Raw genomic sequence first — 14868 nt, 5'->3', positions numbered from 1 at the left:
TCCATAGCACTCCCTAGTCACTCTGCACTCCCTAGCACTCCCTAGCACTCCCTAGTCACTCTGCACTCCCTAGCCAGTCAACTTCCATCTGACCCCTTAACGCGCCTTAAAGGAGACATTTGGTGAACGATGTCATACAAATGTGACTAGATGCAGCGCTGGGTGAAGAGACCCGCTCCCTTCTCTACACTGGACGGCGCCCTTATAATGGCAGGCCCCGGATCTTCTTAACTCTGGAAAGCCTTGAATCCCAGAAGATACCTTCACCCCTTCACTTCAAACAGCTCCTCTTGGTGTCTTCAAGGTTACGCTAATGGCGGTGACGGGTCAGAAATCCTCTCCAGGGACTCCCAGTCCCACCTTCCTTCCGACTGGACTCTCTCGACCCGCCTCACACCTGCCGTGAAAGCACGCACTCTGCAGCTCTGCGCCCTTCTACTGAACACCCGCCTAAGCAACCGAAGCCCATGACATGACTACCGGGTCATCATGAAAGTGGCAGGACTCAATTCAGTCGGTGAGATGGGAATATATTTGATTGACAATATGTTAGTAAACGGTGTATTCCTTCTGAATATGGCAGTTAAATGTTATAATGTTATAAACACGAGTTAAACGATCTCAAGTGATCTCTGCTCTGAGCCGGAGACCAAGTCTTTAATAGACAGCAATGGCAATCCAGCCTTCATCCTTCCCAGGTCGTCTCATTACGTACCTTTCAATTTAGTATCATTGAACCGGGCTTCGATAGCACCATGCATTTAGAGCGCTTAGAAGAAGCACACTATGCCGTATAAAGATATATATAAAATAGGTTCTTCTTTATATACTTGAATCAAAATCCTTACCCCGTATCCAGCAATACTTTACTTCTTTTTATTGGTAATCCTTTAAACGCTCCATACCGCTGGTTCAGGGGGGAATAATATATTCATTTTATGTCGCACCTACTGACACCGTTTTGGAGCTTTGCCTTGCTATCCATAGGATATGTTTATAAAACCTACCTCAATGGCATTCTTTTTTTTACGACCCTGGAATGATGAAAGACTGAGTTGACCCCGCTGGGGTGCAAACTTACATCCTGCAGGCTACATCCAGTGTTATGCCCCATAATAGCACCTTCTTCTGTCTCCTTCCCCCTATAGTTAGACGCTCGGTGCAGAGCGTGAATTGGATGCACAGCTATGTCGGTCGGAAGATCTCACGCTGCCCCGTGAAATGTATGGAAGTGGTACATCCCGTGACAGGCATGCACACCACCCCCACCCCACCCCTATCTCCCGTTATAATTGCAACACGACAGGGAAATGCAAAGACAGGAGAGACAGGGCAGAGTGAACTTCTTAAGTACCCTGTTCTTGGTTCCATTAATGAACGCAAGTGTCACGTGCTAAAGCGCCTAATGAAGCCAAGGGTTATGAGAAGCAGCGCCCTGAGACCTCTTGCTGGTAAAGTGTGCGTACAAAGTCAGAGGCTTAGTACCCCACCTAGAGGTCATAGCGACTGTCGTGGTGTGCGCGTGTCACTGAGCGCCCCCAGGTCCGCACGGAATGGACCTGGGCTTCACGGAGAGAAGAGCGAGTCCCGTGACTAGAATGTTTGAGTCAGAGGGTATCCCAGGGTTACAGCAGCCCCAGGCCTCGAGTTCCACAATCAATTATGTAACCACTAAATCACAGTTACACCCCAGTACACTAAATGCAAACTCCTTGTGCAGTCTCTTTGAGACGCTGTGTCCTGAACTGTGGCATGACGGTGTTTAACTCGCTGTGCTGTGGGTGGTCGGAGACGACAAAGGCCGTCTGTTGTGTTGAAGGCGTTTGACCAAAGCAGCGCTGGGGCAAGACAGAGGCAGCAGCAGCTCGCGTGGCTGGAACTGTGCATGCGAGCTCATGTGGCATGCAGGGGTACGGCGTTCCGGGAGTACAACATGCCACAGGAGCACGACCATGGAAGTAAATGACAACTGAAGGTAGCGCTGTCTCTTGGGCTCCCTGGAGGGTAGAATGGGGAGGGCTGGGCACAGTAGTATGTTATAGCGGAAGTTTCTGCATCCTTCTGATCCAAGGCCGACCTTGAAGCTGGTGACTCTGGGCAAATCACTCAGTCTCCCCGTGCCTAAAAAATAATGCGTCAGTCTATAATGCAACTGGTGCTCATAATGCGCCCTGATACCTTCGGGTCGAGTTCGCGCTAAACAAAACTAAAAAAACTAAATAAAGAAATACGGCTTCTTTCTTCCTCTATCAGTGGCTTTCGGCTGATGAATCATTTTTCTATTTCCTAGTTTTCCATCTTTCGTTTAGGGGATGGGGTGTGTCGTGTGTGCATTGTGGTTCGGAGCGCTTCGATCTAAGTTCTGGCCCGCCTCATCACTCACTCAACCAACTGGTGTGATCCTCGGCAGGCTCCGTTCTCTCCCTGTGCCTCTATTTCCTTTTTCTGTAAAAAAGAATGCGCCGAGAAAGAAACTGCATAGGATCGGGATTAACGGCTCTCAAAAACCCCGCACATGTTTACATACTCTTTCTACATCAAGGCAAATACAATTTATCAAATTAATGTCAGTCACAATGTAGGATTACCCCAAATTTTGAATCGTGTTTGGCAGTATCTAAGTGAGTTTGTGGAGAACCTATTTTAACATGCCTGGCGTGTTCCCAGGTACAATCTGCTTTAAGAGGCAGGTTGGTTTGAGGGAATCAGGCGATCTGCAATAGGGCTAAATGGCTGCAGTGCTAAAATATGTTGTAATGAAAAGTACCGAATTCCATCAATACAAAGACAATTGTTTGAATCTAGACTGTACATGTATTTTAGCTGCTTATTCTGAAAATCTGGCGTATATATATCTGACCTTCCTGGGTCTATATTGGACACCCCTGGCCTAAAGACAGATACTGAGCCTGTATACTTGGTCGTTTCAGCATGTAGTCAGTATTGTACAACAGAGAAGTGTTTAAAAACATTCAAAACGCTCTTTAAAAGTCATTCTCCCGGACGCCAGGAGGGCCTCCTTACCTGTAGCTCCTTCCCGTAGAAGCGGACCATGGAGGCGTCGGCCACCAGCAGAGTCTCCACGGAGCGGGCTTCGGACACGAACCTCCGCCGACGGGCCGGTTCTGAGTGAGTCCCCGCCGTGGGCGCCCAGTCCTCCTCGGTGGCGCTGTCCACGGGACCTCACCTGGCGCGTGTATGTCCGCTCTTAGGGTGCCAATGTCTGGATCGGGGTGCCCCCCAGGGCTGGGGCGCCCTCGTCGCCGGAGAAGGTGAGGCGCCAGGTGGTTCTCCATTCTCCCCGACCCCCACGCCCTCTCTGCCTGCCCAGGGCGCCTCCCCAACAGTGCCCCTGTCAGATGGTGCTTCCCGTGGGCAGCCGGTTGGATGAGGTACTCTTCACCGTCCACAACGAAGGATCCGCGGACCCCTTGGCACAAGCTGACCGCAGCCAGTGACTCTCTGCGCCCGTTGACGGTGCCCGAATAGAAGCACCCCCTGAGCCCGTCGCTGACCTCCCTGCTGCCAGCCGTGCCCCCGCCCCTCCCGTCCCGCAGGTACTCCACCCGCAGACCCGGCGCCAGGAAGCTGGCGTCAGGTGCCAGGCGCAGCACGAAGACCCTCCCAAAGGCAAAGAGGCGAAAGTACACCTGCCCCGGACTCCCCTGCACCCTGACTGGTACCGTGTACTGCTGCTGCTGCTGTGGGTGGCCCCGGGTGATACCCTGCACCTTCCCGTGCAGACGGCCAGTGGGCCCTGCCTGGGTGTTTGACACCAAAAGAAGCAAACCCGTCAACACCAAAGAGCCGCCGCGCGCCAGTGCCCGGTGCAGAGGGGCATAAGGTGCCATAGCGACACCGCAGGAGAAAGTGCAAAAGCAAGAGTTGGGGTATCTAACCTCCCCGCACTCTTGAACGTCAAGGGGAAAGTGCAGAAAGTGTGCGCGTGCCAAATTTAAAAAAAAACAAATAAATATATTAACTACCCTTGAACTAGACGCCAAAAGCAACACGACGAACAGAAAACTACAGTGCAGGCTGATTTGCTGCAGCCCAAGTTGTAAATAAATATAGAGTTTGCTCAAAGTCAAATATCTGACCCTTTTTTCAATAAATACATTATATTTTAAAAGTGGGACAAATGCCGGCGCCCCCTTGCCTCTTAAAAAGTACGTTGTTGTCTCCAGAGGCTGCGCGTTTCCCAAAATCAAGTCAAAACAGGATCAGGAAAAAGAAGCGGAAACACCCCGTTAATAAATTATATTAAAAAACTATGATAACTTGAGCTGAGTGAGCCCGTCGTTGTGAGTGCCCTGCCTGCCTCCCAACCCTGCCCCTCGCCTGTGCCCGGTCCCCGCACACTGCCGGCCTCCGTATATATACACACGTTCTTCCCCCCTCTTTCCCTTTCACATAAGAGGTTTATTTTTGATCGCTATTCTCTGCGCGGCTCCCAGGCCCCCCTCGTGCCCTCCCTTCTTGGCTCCCGGGAGGAGGCTGGCTGGGTGGGAGGTAAGGGGAGAGAGCGAGGAAAAAAACTTTTCGAAGGAGATGTTTAAAGCCAATGAGACGGCAGGGGATCAAAGACCCTCCTTTTAAGTTGACAACTCCAAGATTTTTTTTTTCTCTTTTCTTTTTTTTTCGCTCTCTCCCCTTTAATATTAACTCTTTCTACCCCTCGCAGGTCTCGCGTTCGAAATGAGCTCTGGTTAGGTTGACTCGCTTCACAGCACTTGACTGTCTAGCGTTAGACGATGCAATGCATACCTTGGCACCGGGGACTGAACTCTTTATTACGCTCCAGCCCGGCCGGTCTCAGGACGCTCCTCCGCCCGCTCTCTGTTCTCCAGGGAGCAGCGGGGGGCAGAGACGGCAGGCCGGGGGCTGGAGCACTCTTTCAGGTCCCTCGGCGAGGTCAGGTCAGTCTTCCCCGGGCCCGGCGGTGATCGCGGTGAATTCTCGGCTCCTCCAGTCGAGCGGGCCAATCCAGACACGGCAGAACGGGCGAGCCTCCAAAGCACCCGGGAGTCAGCCTATGGCAGTGCGGCTCCCGGGTCAAGCCTGCGATGACGCTCCTCGCCCTAGCCAATCACCACACGGCAACAGTGGTGACGCTGCGCCGCACGGGCCAATCCCGTCGCGGCGTTTGGTGAGGGGGCTCGGCTCTCCCGTCCAATCGGAGAGCAGCGGGCTCGTTTTCGGTCGCGTTGGTACCAGCAAGGTACGGGGCCCTTCGTCGGGGGTTTACTGATCCCGGGTCGCGGTGGTGAAGCTGCACACAGGTTATTTTAGTGCGCTCTGCTCGGGGAAGGCTCACAAACCTTCAGTCTGCACCAAACACGTGTCGATGGATTCGGGGGCGTTCCCGGCGTCGCGTGACGTCGGCAAAAGCCAAAGAATCTCGGGAACGCCCCCGTGTCTCCTCCGGCCATGACGGACGCCTCTCTGTTCCAATGGCTAGCCTCCATTTATGGAGCTAGCCAATGAAGCAGAGGGGCGTGTTCAAGTCACCCATACTAGAAACTACAGATTTCTCTGGAGGCGGAGCCTAACGGCTCCGTCCCCCAGCGAAACCTAAAAAGGTACATCTTTTAATCAACCAAACACCCAAAGATCAGCGTCAAGAATGGCAGTCGTTTTATTTGGCAGTAAATGCATGGAAGCAGCAGCCCAGCGCAAACTACAAATACCCGTTACAGCTATAACGGGACAATCTTAGCTTAGATCACCTGTTTGTAGTTTCCTCTCCACTGGTGTTTGTAAATGTTTCAGCACATCATTTTAGGTAGTTGAAAGTAACTAATGTCTTAATTTTTTTTAATTTACTTTGTCCTTTGATTTTTTTATTTTGCCGTTACTCATTCTTTACTTATCTCAACTATTTCCCCAATTATAATTGCCCCGAAACGAGCTAATAGTCACAAGTAGAAGACCGTATCAGTTCTCCCATGAAGTTATTTATGGCTGGAATTTACCAGCAGCGTTAGAGCTGATCCATGAGTGATGCACTCTAAAGTGACGCAAGGTAGGCTGACGTGTCCTTCTGCGCATATGGAACACGTGTGATAAATACAATCTGTTGTTTTCCTTATCTGTTTGCTGTGACGCTACTCCCTTCCAACCGGCCCCTCTTACACTAAGGACGTGTTTTCTCTGACTCATAGGGCGCCAATAGAAAGGAGGCACTGCGTAGTTCCTAGATTAGAAGATAACATCTGTCTTGATTGCCAAATAAGAGGGCGTCAAAGCGTTGCTTCACCAAAGGGCAAGGGTGTGAGTGGCAGGTCTGACATCTGTGAGGCTTTCGTGTCCGCCTAACTCTGTTAAGGGGCCAAAAGGAGACCAATTTATTTTATATATTCACAGAGCACAGTATTTTATTGTTAAACACAGATGCCACTGAATTGAAACTAAAATAAACTTTAAAACGTGGCATTCGAAAGCTACTCGAACAGGAAAAAAGAGTGGGTTGGCACACGTAACATAGAATCTGGCTCATACAGCCAAGTACAATATTTGTGGGTATTTCTAATGGGATGAGCAGAGCATCCTTTTGTCTGACATTTGTTTCAAACTAGGATCGATCATTTTGCATGACTGACAGGTTAGAGCAACAGATCTAAAGCCACATTACTTTACTGACCGATCCACAAACTATGGAAACCCGCCAATTCCGTTCTGTGTGAAGAAAGCGCTTAATTGCAGCTAGCGCCCAGCGTGTAGCGCAGTGAAGCCGATTCACGGCGCTACATATTTGCTCTGGTTCAGCATCGATCTTGATTCCAATTGATAACCAGTCATACACAAATGAATGCGATCCGCCCAATGGCATGACCGCTAGCCACTTACAGATTATTTTACTGTACCAAAAACTGGGCCACTTAAAATCGGGATATGTGGAAAGAAATCGAGTCTTGTGCTAAAGTGCGGTGCAGTCTCCTAATTTACATTTTTTTACATTTCTTCTTTCAAAAACACGTTGCTCTCTCTTGATGACCCTTGACCTGTACATTATTACCGATAGCTCTTGCTGTCCGTGTTCTGTACTAGTCTGTACCCTTGAAATGGGGCACACTTATCAGCAGAGGCAGAGCTGCCAGTTTTTGAATGGGCAGTATTAACATGTACTACGGTAGGCAGCATCAGTATAACTCAGAAGAAGTTCTAGATTTGTGGGGCAGTATCAACACTCCTTATCCAAATTGACTTGTTTATTTGGGGGCAATATCCGAGTACACTGCCTAGTTATATATTGCAGCGTTATGCAGCGCCAACTTCGCTCGAGGGCATTGGAGCGCTTTACAAGAGAACCACACCATTTTTACACATTCTCATGGGCAGGGAGGCTAAGTTTTCGTAGCAAGTAGGGCAGGATGCGAACGTGAAAATGTGAGATGGCCTGTGCGGTAGGTCCTCGTGACACGTGGGTGTGGCTAAAGGGCCAGAGCAGCAGCATTTGGAGCTTTGGAAACCAGGTTCAAGTCTCGTTGTCTCAACATCTTGTGATTCTGGGCAAATCACTTATCTCCTCCTGCATCCCAAAATAGAATGTGTCCATGTTTAACGGTAATGAGAGGGACCCCACAGGCGTGTAATGATTCAAAAGGGAGCAATGATAGCTGCGGGCGGAGGGAAGGGGGGTAGCGGGACTAAGGAGAGCTGCGGGCGGAGGGAGGGGAGGGAGGGGGGGAGCGGGACACCCGATACTACCCTAGTTGCCCCCAAGACATGGTGGGAAGTGGATTACAAGGACAGGGCATCTGAAACTGCTTGGACTTAACAAAATAATACGGAATAAAACATAAATTACAGGTTGTGGGACGAAGGAGAGCTGCGGGCGGAGGGAGGGGAGGAGGGGGGAGCGGGACACCCGATACTACCCTAGTTGCCCCCAAGACATGGCGGGAAGTGGATTCTGCCTCTATCATTACACAGCATTAATCACTGCTGCCGGTGGCCGACAGAGCCAAAACTGCTGCCCCCTACGCCAGACCCGGTAACTATGGGCTGCTACAGCAGGCGCCAAGGATCAGGGAAATGGTGAACAGACACGGCAGGAAGGCTCGGGCAGGATTGTGCGGCTTGCGGGCCCCCAGTCCCGCCGCAAGAAGCCCCAGCGGCAGTGTCACTTACCAGCTCCAGCAAATAATGCAGGAATAAACAAATTACAGGTTGTGGTTCGTGAGGGTCCTGTTCTACCTGTGGTGTCCTCCGGTGCGGGGGTGTAAACAGCCTCTGCCCCCTCCCCGGAGCCCAGGCACTGCTTGTGTGTATTTAGGCTCCTGCTGAGCAGGCCAAAGGCGAAGGCAGGCCTGTGATTTTAAGTCCAGCTGGGCCTGCTGATTGGTAGCGCTGCCGTGACTGCTGGGCCCGGCTGGGAAGAGGGGGGTCCCCGGGGCGGCTGAATGGGTTCCTGGGGGGAGAATGGGGCACGGGACAAAAGGGGATTCCATGTAAAGAGAGGGACCCCACAGGCCTTTTAATGAGTTAAAAGGGAGCGATGATAGCTGCGGGCGGAGGGAGGGGGGGGAGCGGGACGAAGGAGAGCTGCGGGCGGAGGGAGGGGAGGGAGGGGGACACCCGATACTACCCTAGTTGCCCCCAAGACATGGCGGGAAGTGGATTCTTCCTCTATCACTACACAGCATTAATCACTGCTGCCGGTGGCCGACAGAGCCAAAACTGCTGCCCCCTACGCCAGACCCGGGAACTATGGGCTGCTACAGCGGGCGCCAAGGATCAGGGAAATGGTGAACAGACACGGACAGCGAAAATACACGGAGAGCGGGAGGGGGGCGGGAAACAGACTGGGGGAAGAAGGCACGGAGGGAAACAGACACGATCTTACCTTCACTGCGAAGGATAGAAAATGGCGGACACAAGCTTCCGGATTTTGGGGATTTGGGGGCGTGGTTTTGCTGTCCTGAGTGGCGGACGACGTCACAGGGCTAAAGAATGCAAAAAATCACGCCCCCAAATCCGAAAAAGACGGGGCTTCTTTGGAGGGATGTCTCTCTCCTCCAATGGCTGGCCTCCGTTTAGGAAGCCAGCCAATGAAGGAGAGAGAGGGCAGGGAGGCGGGACCTTCTGCGCTACTAGGAGTCATTAAATCTCCGGCCTAAGACTGCGCAAGCGCAGCCTTTTAGGCCTCCGACCTAAAAACTGGAGTTTTTAATGTTTGGTAGGAAAGATTCTGCTAAATAAAGCTCTCCTTGGCCCACAGGGTGCCAGAGGACTCATCTCTGGGCCTCACCTTGTTTAATATCTATGTTCAACCACTGGGAGGTCGATAGTGGGACACAGTGTTTTAATGTTATCATATGCCGATGATACTCAGATAGCCATCTCTCTAACACCTGACAAAACAGCTCTTTCCACCCTTCTTAATGCTTGTCTCAGAGATGTCACGGATTGGATGTTCAATAACAGCCTGAAACTTAATGGAGGTGTTGGTGGTCGGTAATAAATTCTCCCTCTGGAATGAATTACAATGGCCTAATTATTTAGGTCATTTATCCCTCCCCTCCCCCCCACCCCAAAAAAACCCGGAAAAAAAGGTCTGGGTTTCGACTGCCACCTTACCATGGAGGTCCAAGTTAAGAAATTAGCGGCCTGCTGTTTTTGTTTACTTAAGACCCTAGGGAAAATTTTGAGTTGACTACCTCTGGCCACTCGAAGAACAATAGTCTGGGCCTAGTGCTTTCTCGCCTTGATTATTGCAACTAAGTCTATCTGGGAAACTCCCTGCATGTTCAGAATACTGCAGTCCCACCCTTCCTCAAGCGCCTTGAGACCCTATGGGTATGTTGTGCGCTATATAAATCTATTGACTTGACTTGACTTGACTAAAGATCCCCAAGCATCACTTTCTTCATCTTTGGCAGGGTTACATTGGTTGCCATTTCTCAACAGAATTAAATTAAAATCTCTCTGTCTGGCCCACCGAGTGATCTACAATAAAAGTTCTCCTTTAATTCAGCTGCTGCTAGCTCCCTTTAAGTCTAAAAGATCATTCCCCTCTGCAGATCAGAGACCCCTCACTGTACAAAAAATAAAAAAGAGCCAGGAGTGGAGGACGTTTGTTCGCCAATTTGGCACCAAGGCTCTGGAACTCGCTGCCTTTATCCCTAGGAGTGACCAAGGAAAAAACTAAATGTAGAAAGCTACTTAAAACGTATCTTTTTGAATGAGAGGCTTGCTTGAACCACTATGTGATGGACTTGACCGTCAGCGCTGGGAGGCCCATGGGTAGACATTAAGCATGGGCGGAAAATCCGTTACGCTCGCGGATTTTGCGGATTTTCGGTAAATTCGCAATCCGCGAGATTCGCGAATTTCCCGCAAAATCCGCAAATCCGCGAGCAGCGGATTTTATGGCTTGCTCGCACTATTCGCGTGAGTTCGCGGCTTCCCAGTTCAACTTCGCGCCCCGCGAATAAGCGCTAAATTGCAGAAATACGATCTTAGCAAAACTGAAACTACTTACCAGGTTCAAAAGTTCAAGCTCATCATTAGTAGCCATTTCCTGTAGTGCTTCCTGAGGGGCCCCTCCAGAGTTCAGTTGCATACTTGCAACTATTATGTGACCCTGCTCTGACCCTCAGAATAGTTACACAAAGGTCCAGAATTACAGCTAAGGCAGACAAGCAGGAGCCAGGCTGGAAAGTTCAAATCCAGTGACACATTAATCAGCCCCTAATTCATTATTGTCAGTTGGGGCAGGGCAGGTGTTGTAACTAATTTTGCAACAATGAAAGCACTTAGCAAGTGCAAAAGATCACTAATCAGGAAGCACTAAGGAAGCAGGTGCCAGCTAAAAAAATATTCTGTGACACATTAGTCAGCCCCAAATTAATTCAGGTCACTTGAGGCAGGGAAGGTGTGCTTTGCTTTGCCACAATAATGTACACTGGACAACCAGAGGGTGCTGTGATGAAACAGAGGGTGGCACGGGTGGGCCAGAGGGTGGCATGAGTAGTCAGAGAGTGGCAGTGGTGACAGAGAGTGGCAGTGATAAAGAAGAGTGTCCCAAACAGGCTGGACACGTAGAAACAACAAGTTCGCAAAACTTGCGACACGACAGGTAAGTTCGCGTTTGCGAAATTGTACAAAACCCTCGCAAACTGGCAGAAACCCGCACAAACACAAAAAAAAATCCGCAAATTCGCGAGAATTTGCGGATTGCGAGTTCGCAAATCTGCAAAATTCACGAACGCGAGATTCGCAAAATTCGCCCATGCTTAGTAGACATGCGCTTTACAAATCCCTAGCATAGCATAACAAATACCTAGCAATTATAGATGTCTGACTCCCAGAATTTACTCTCATCCCCTGCAAAGCAGGTCACTTTGTTAAGTGCGTGCTAAAATGTTCAGTTTCTCAGCTTGCTGCCAGCTTGGTGAGGAGGTACTTGGAAGTTCTCTCCAAACTCCCTACCGTGAAACAGAGATATCTAGACCCGGATTTACTAAGATTTTGCATCAGGGTTGCGTCACTTTTGTTGTGCAGCCCTGATGCAAAGACTATTTTGGCATTTACTAAGCCATGCAAAGTCGATTTGGGTGGCCTTGCGTGGTTGAGTAAAACGAAGCCACATAGCTCTACCTTGCATTACCTTGTGTCGGGTAGGCATTACATGGGTGGAGTATGGGCGTTTCCTTGCATCCACCCATGTATTTTGAGGCAAACACAGAATGACAAAGACTTGTACTCTACAGGGACATAAAGAGGAGAAATATCTTAACCTATCCTTGCTAGTTCTTCTTTCCATGTGTACTGCATTCTTCAGCACACTAAGGGCCTGGTTACCCATATAGATGATACTTAGAGCACCAGATTAATAACGATTCACAGGGTAAGTTATTTATCGAGTGCAATAAATAACACCTTTAACAAGTTTGTGGGGAATAACGTGGATTTTGGGGTTTAACCTCATCGCTGCTTGAAATATTCCCCTCCGGTGCTGAGGGTCAATGATAATGGGTGTGGTCATGACGGAACGGGTCCGTCATCAGCACAGCTCCACTGTGCCTCATGACGGAACCGTTCCGTCATGAGCATCGAAGGGGCTAACAGAACAAAATCTGCATGATAGGGTAAATACCATATGCTTTTCCCCTCTAAAATTTCAGCAGGTTTGACCTGCCGAAATTTAAAGAAGGTTTAGATATACAGAAAGGGAATATGCCTCTAAAGATTATTTTTGAGCTAGAAGGTATCACAAATATAATCCTGCCTAAAATGCAGGCACCCTTGCAGCAGAGCTCAACGATGTCAGCATTGGGTCCAGCCAGCCCACAGTGCACTAGTAGATGTATGACGGTACAACGCGTACCGTTACAACGCGTCCCTTTACGACGCAGTTTTAACAACGCAAGTCGTTACAACGACTTGCATTGGAGGGGCGCTGATAGCGAATAGTTTAATTTACTATTCCAACACCAGTCCCCGTGGATAGTGGGGAAGGTATTGGATAGCAAATTAAACTATCCCCTATCCTAGAGCGCCCTCCACGAAAGTCGTTGTAACGACTTTCGTTGTTAAAGCTGCGTCGTAACGGTACCGCATTGTACCAGTTACGTTGTAAAGGATGTTTCCCGCACTAGTGCTAGGACTGAGCAGAGGTGTGGCATATCTTAGTAGATATGGCACACTTCTGCTCACCCTTTCACACAACGCAATGCAGCAAGTTGCCTTGCTGTATTCTATTGTGTAAATCATTTTTTGGGGATAAATGATGTTATTCATTTTGCATACTAGCATATTTTTTAGGGCATCCACTTGCTCTGTAAATGTGTTTTTCCAGTTGGGCACACCAGTCCAAGCCACTTTGCCACTCAGAGAGCACAGGGGTTTAGGGAGATCTCCACCTCCATGCTAAGTACTCCTTTGTGACCAAGATGGCCTCTGCCACCATGGTACATTTTCTTTAGTTGCCACCAACACCCTCTAGAATATGCAGTAGAGCAATTTGAGGCATCATGGCAATCTGCCTCTCTAAGACCTGACACAGGGTATTTCCAATCTGACACCTGTATCCAGCAATTTCACGGCACAAAGTTGCCAACTTATCAGGGTGTTTGTGTGTGACGTTTATTCATTTTTAGGATGCCTATGTGTGAGTTTCAATGCCGTATGTGTGGCATTTTGAGTGACACATTCTATTAAGCAGAACATAGCAGTCATGTCTATTCAAAGAAATCAGCTTCAGAGATGACCCTTTTTATGCAATTTCATGGTCTTGAGTCAATTACACGACTCCTGAATATTTTAAAATCTCCAAATTAATTCCATTGTCTGCCTTACTCTCAGAATACCAACAATGGAGTGCACATCTTTGGCTAAACTATGGAAATAAGAATCAGAATTGATAGAGATAGTTCTCAAAAGGCCCACTTTACTTGGTGTGAACACAGCTCACCACACTGCCATTGGATGGCTCAATCCTGTTTACTAAAATGTAGACATGTCAAAATGGCGAACCTTGCCTTTAAAAATGAATCAATGAGTACCTTTCAAGTGATAAGTTTTCCAAAACTGGCATTTTTTTTTCAACAGTGATAATGCATTCTGGGACTCGCAGTTCCACTTTTCATGCGGCTGTTGGCTAAAAACACAACAGTCACCGAAGGTGTGTTAGAGCCCAGGCTTCTCAATGTAAGACCAGGTTAAGCAAGAGAGATGGCGGCAAGTTCAGGGAGGTAGCAGAGGGCAAGAAGGACTGCACCTTTTGTAGGTATTTCACAGGTATTAGCTGCTTTGCTCATTTCTCCCACAATTATCTAAAATGTAGCTCCTAGCTTTTGTTGCAAAATGCAAAGAAAATAATGCAGAATAAATTCTCTGCTGCACTGTTATTGTTGGGACTAGTTCTAGACTCAATTAGCTGCCCATCCCTGTTCTCACTCTGGCAAGCAGCATCATGCAGGCTTCTACGGACAGTACTTTATTGTCTCAGCGGTCACACGCAATGCATCTGAAAGTTTAAATCCTTTTTTGTTGTTCAACTCTTCTCTCTCTCTCTCTACTTCTTACCCTCACGTTTTTCCTCTAATATTATATACCTAAGTCATGCTTCACTCCATCTCTCTTCTCCTCCTAAAACTCAATCTCTTCTGTTTACTTCTAGAGAACCTTGTTCTCAGCCCAAAAGCAGCCAGTGGAGGAGGCGGGAACACACAGCAGCAGAAGGACAAATCACATTGCCTGCCTGGGGATGAAGGCTAATATCTTATTATGGGAAGCTTGGTTTCTGTGGCATCAACCCCCCCCACACACACTTTTTGCCAGACTACTGATGCACTTTGACTTGATGTGCCCTGGGTCCCTGCCAATCAGGTTCCCAGGGCCTGTGTTCTTTCCCCAAAACTGTACCTTGTACACCCAATTGGCATATCTCTGGCCACATGTCAGTCCCTTGAAAAAGGTATCATGGGTACCAAGGACACTGTGGCCAGGTAAGGCCTCTAAGGGCTTCAGCACGTAGTGTGCCACCCTTAGAGGCCCTGTACCTTTAAACACACACACACTGCCATTGCAGGCTGCGTGTTTTGGTGCAGATCAAAGTGAAGAGTAGACATGGCACACATCCCTGTGGGCCATGCCTACAACCCACTGCCCTGGCATAGGTCAGTCACCCCTCTAGCTGGGTGTACTATACCAGTGGTGAGGGTACAGGTGCATGAGCCCTGTACCTCTACAGCAGGGGTCTCCAAACCGGTCCTGGAGGGCCGGATCCTTGCCACATTTTTAAAATTACTACATGTATCTCAATGGGGATATCCAAAAAATCTGGCATGGATCCAGCCCTCCAGGACCGGTTTGGAGACCCCTGCTCTACAGTGTCTAAGTCAATTCTCAGACATTGTA

This window comes from Lissotriton vulgaris, chromosome 9 (assembly GCF_964263255.1).
Source record: "Lissotriton vulgaris chromosome 9, aLisVul1.2, whole genome shotgun sequence".
In the NCBI taxonomy this organism is placed as follows: domain Eukaryota; kingdom Metazoa; phylum Chordata; class Amphibia; order Caudata; family Salamandridae; genus Lissotriton; species Lissotriton vulgaris.
This window is presented reverse-complemented; position numbering follows the sequence as displayed.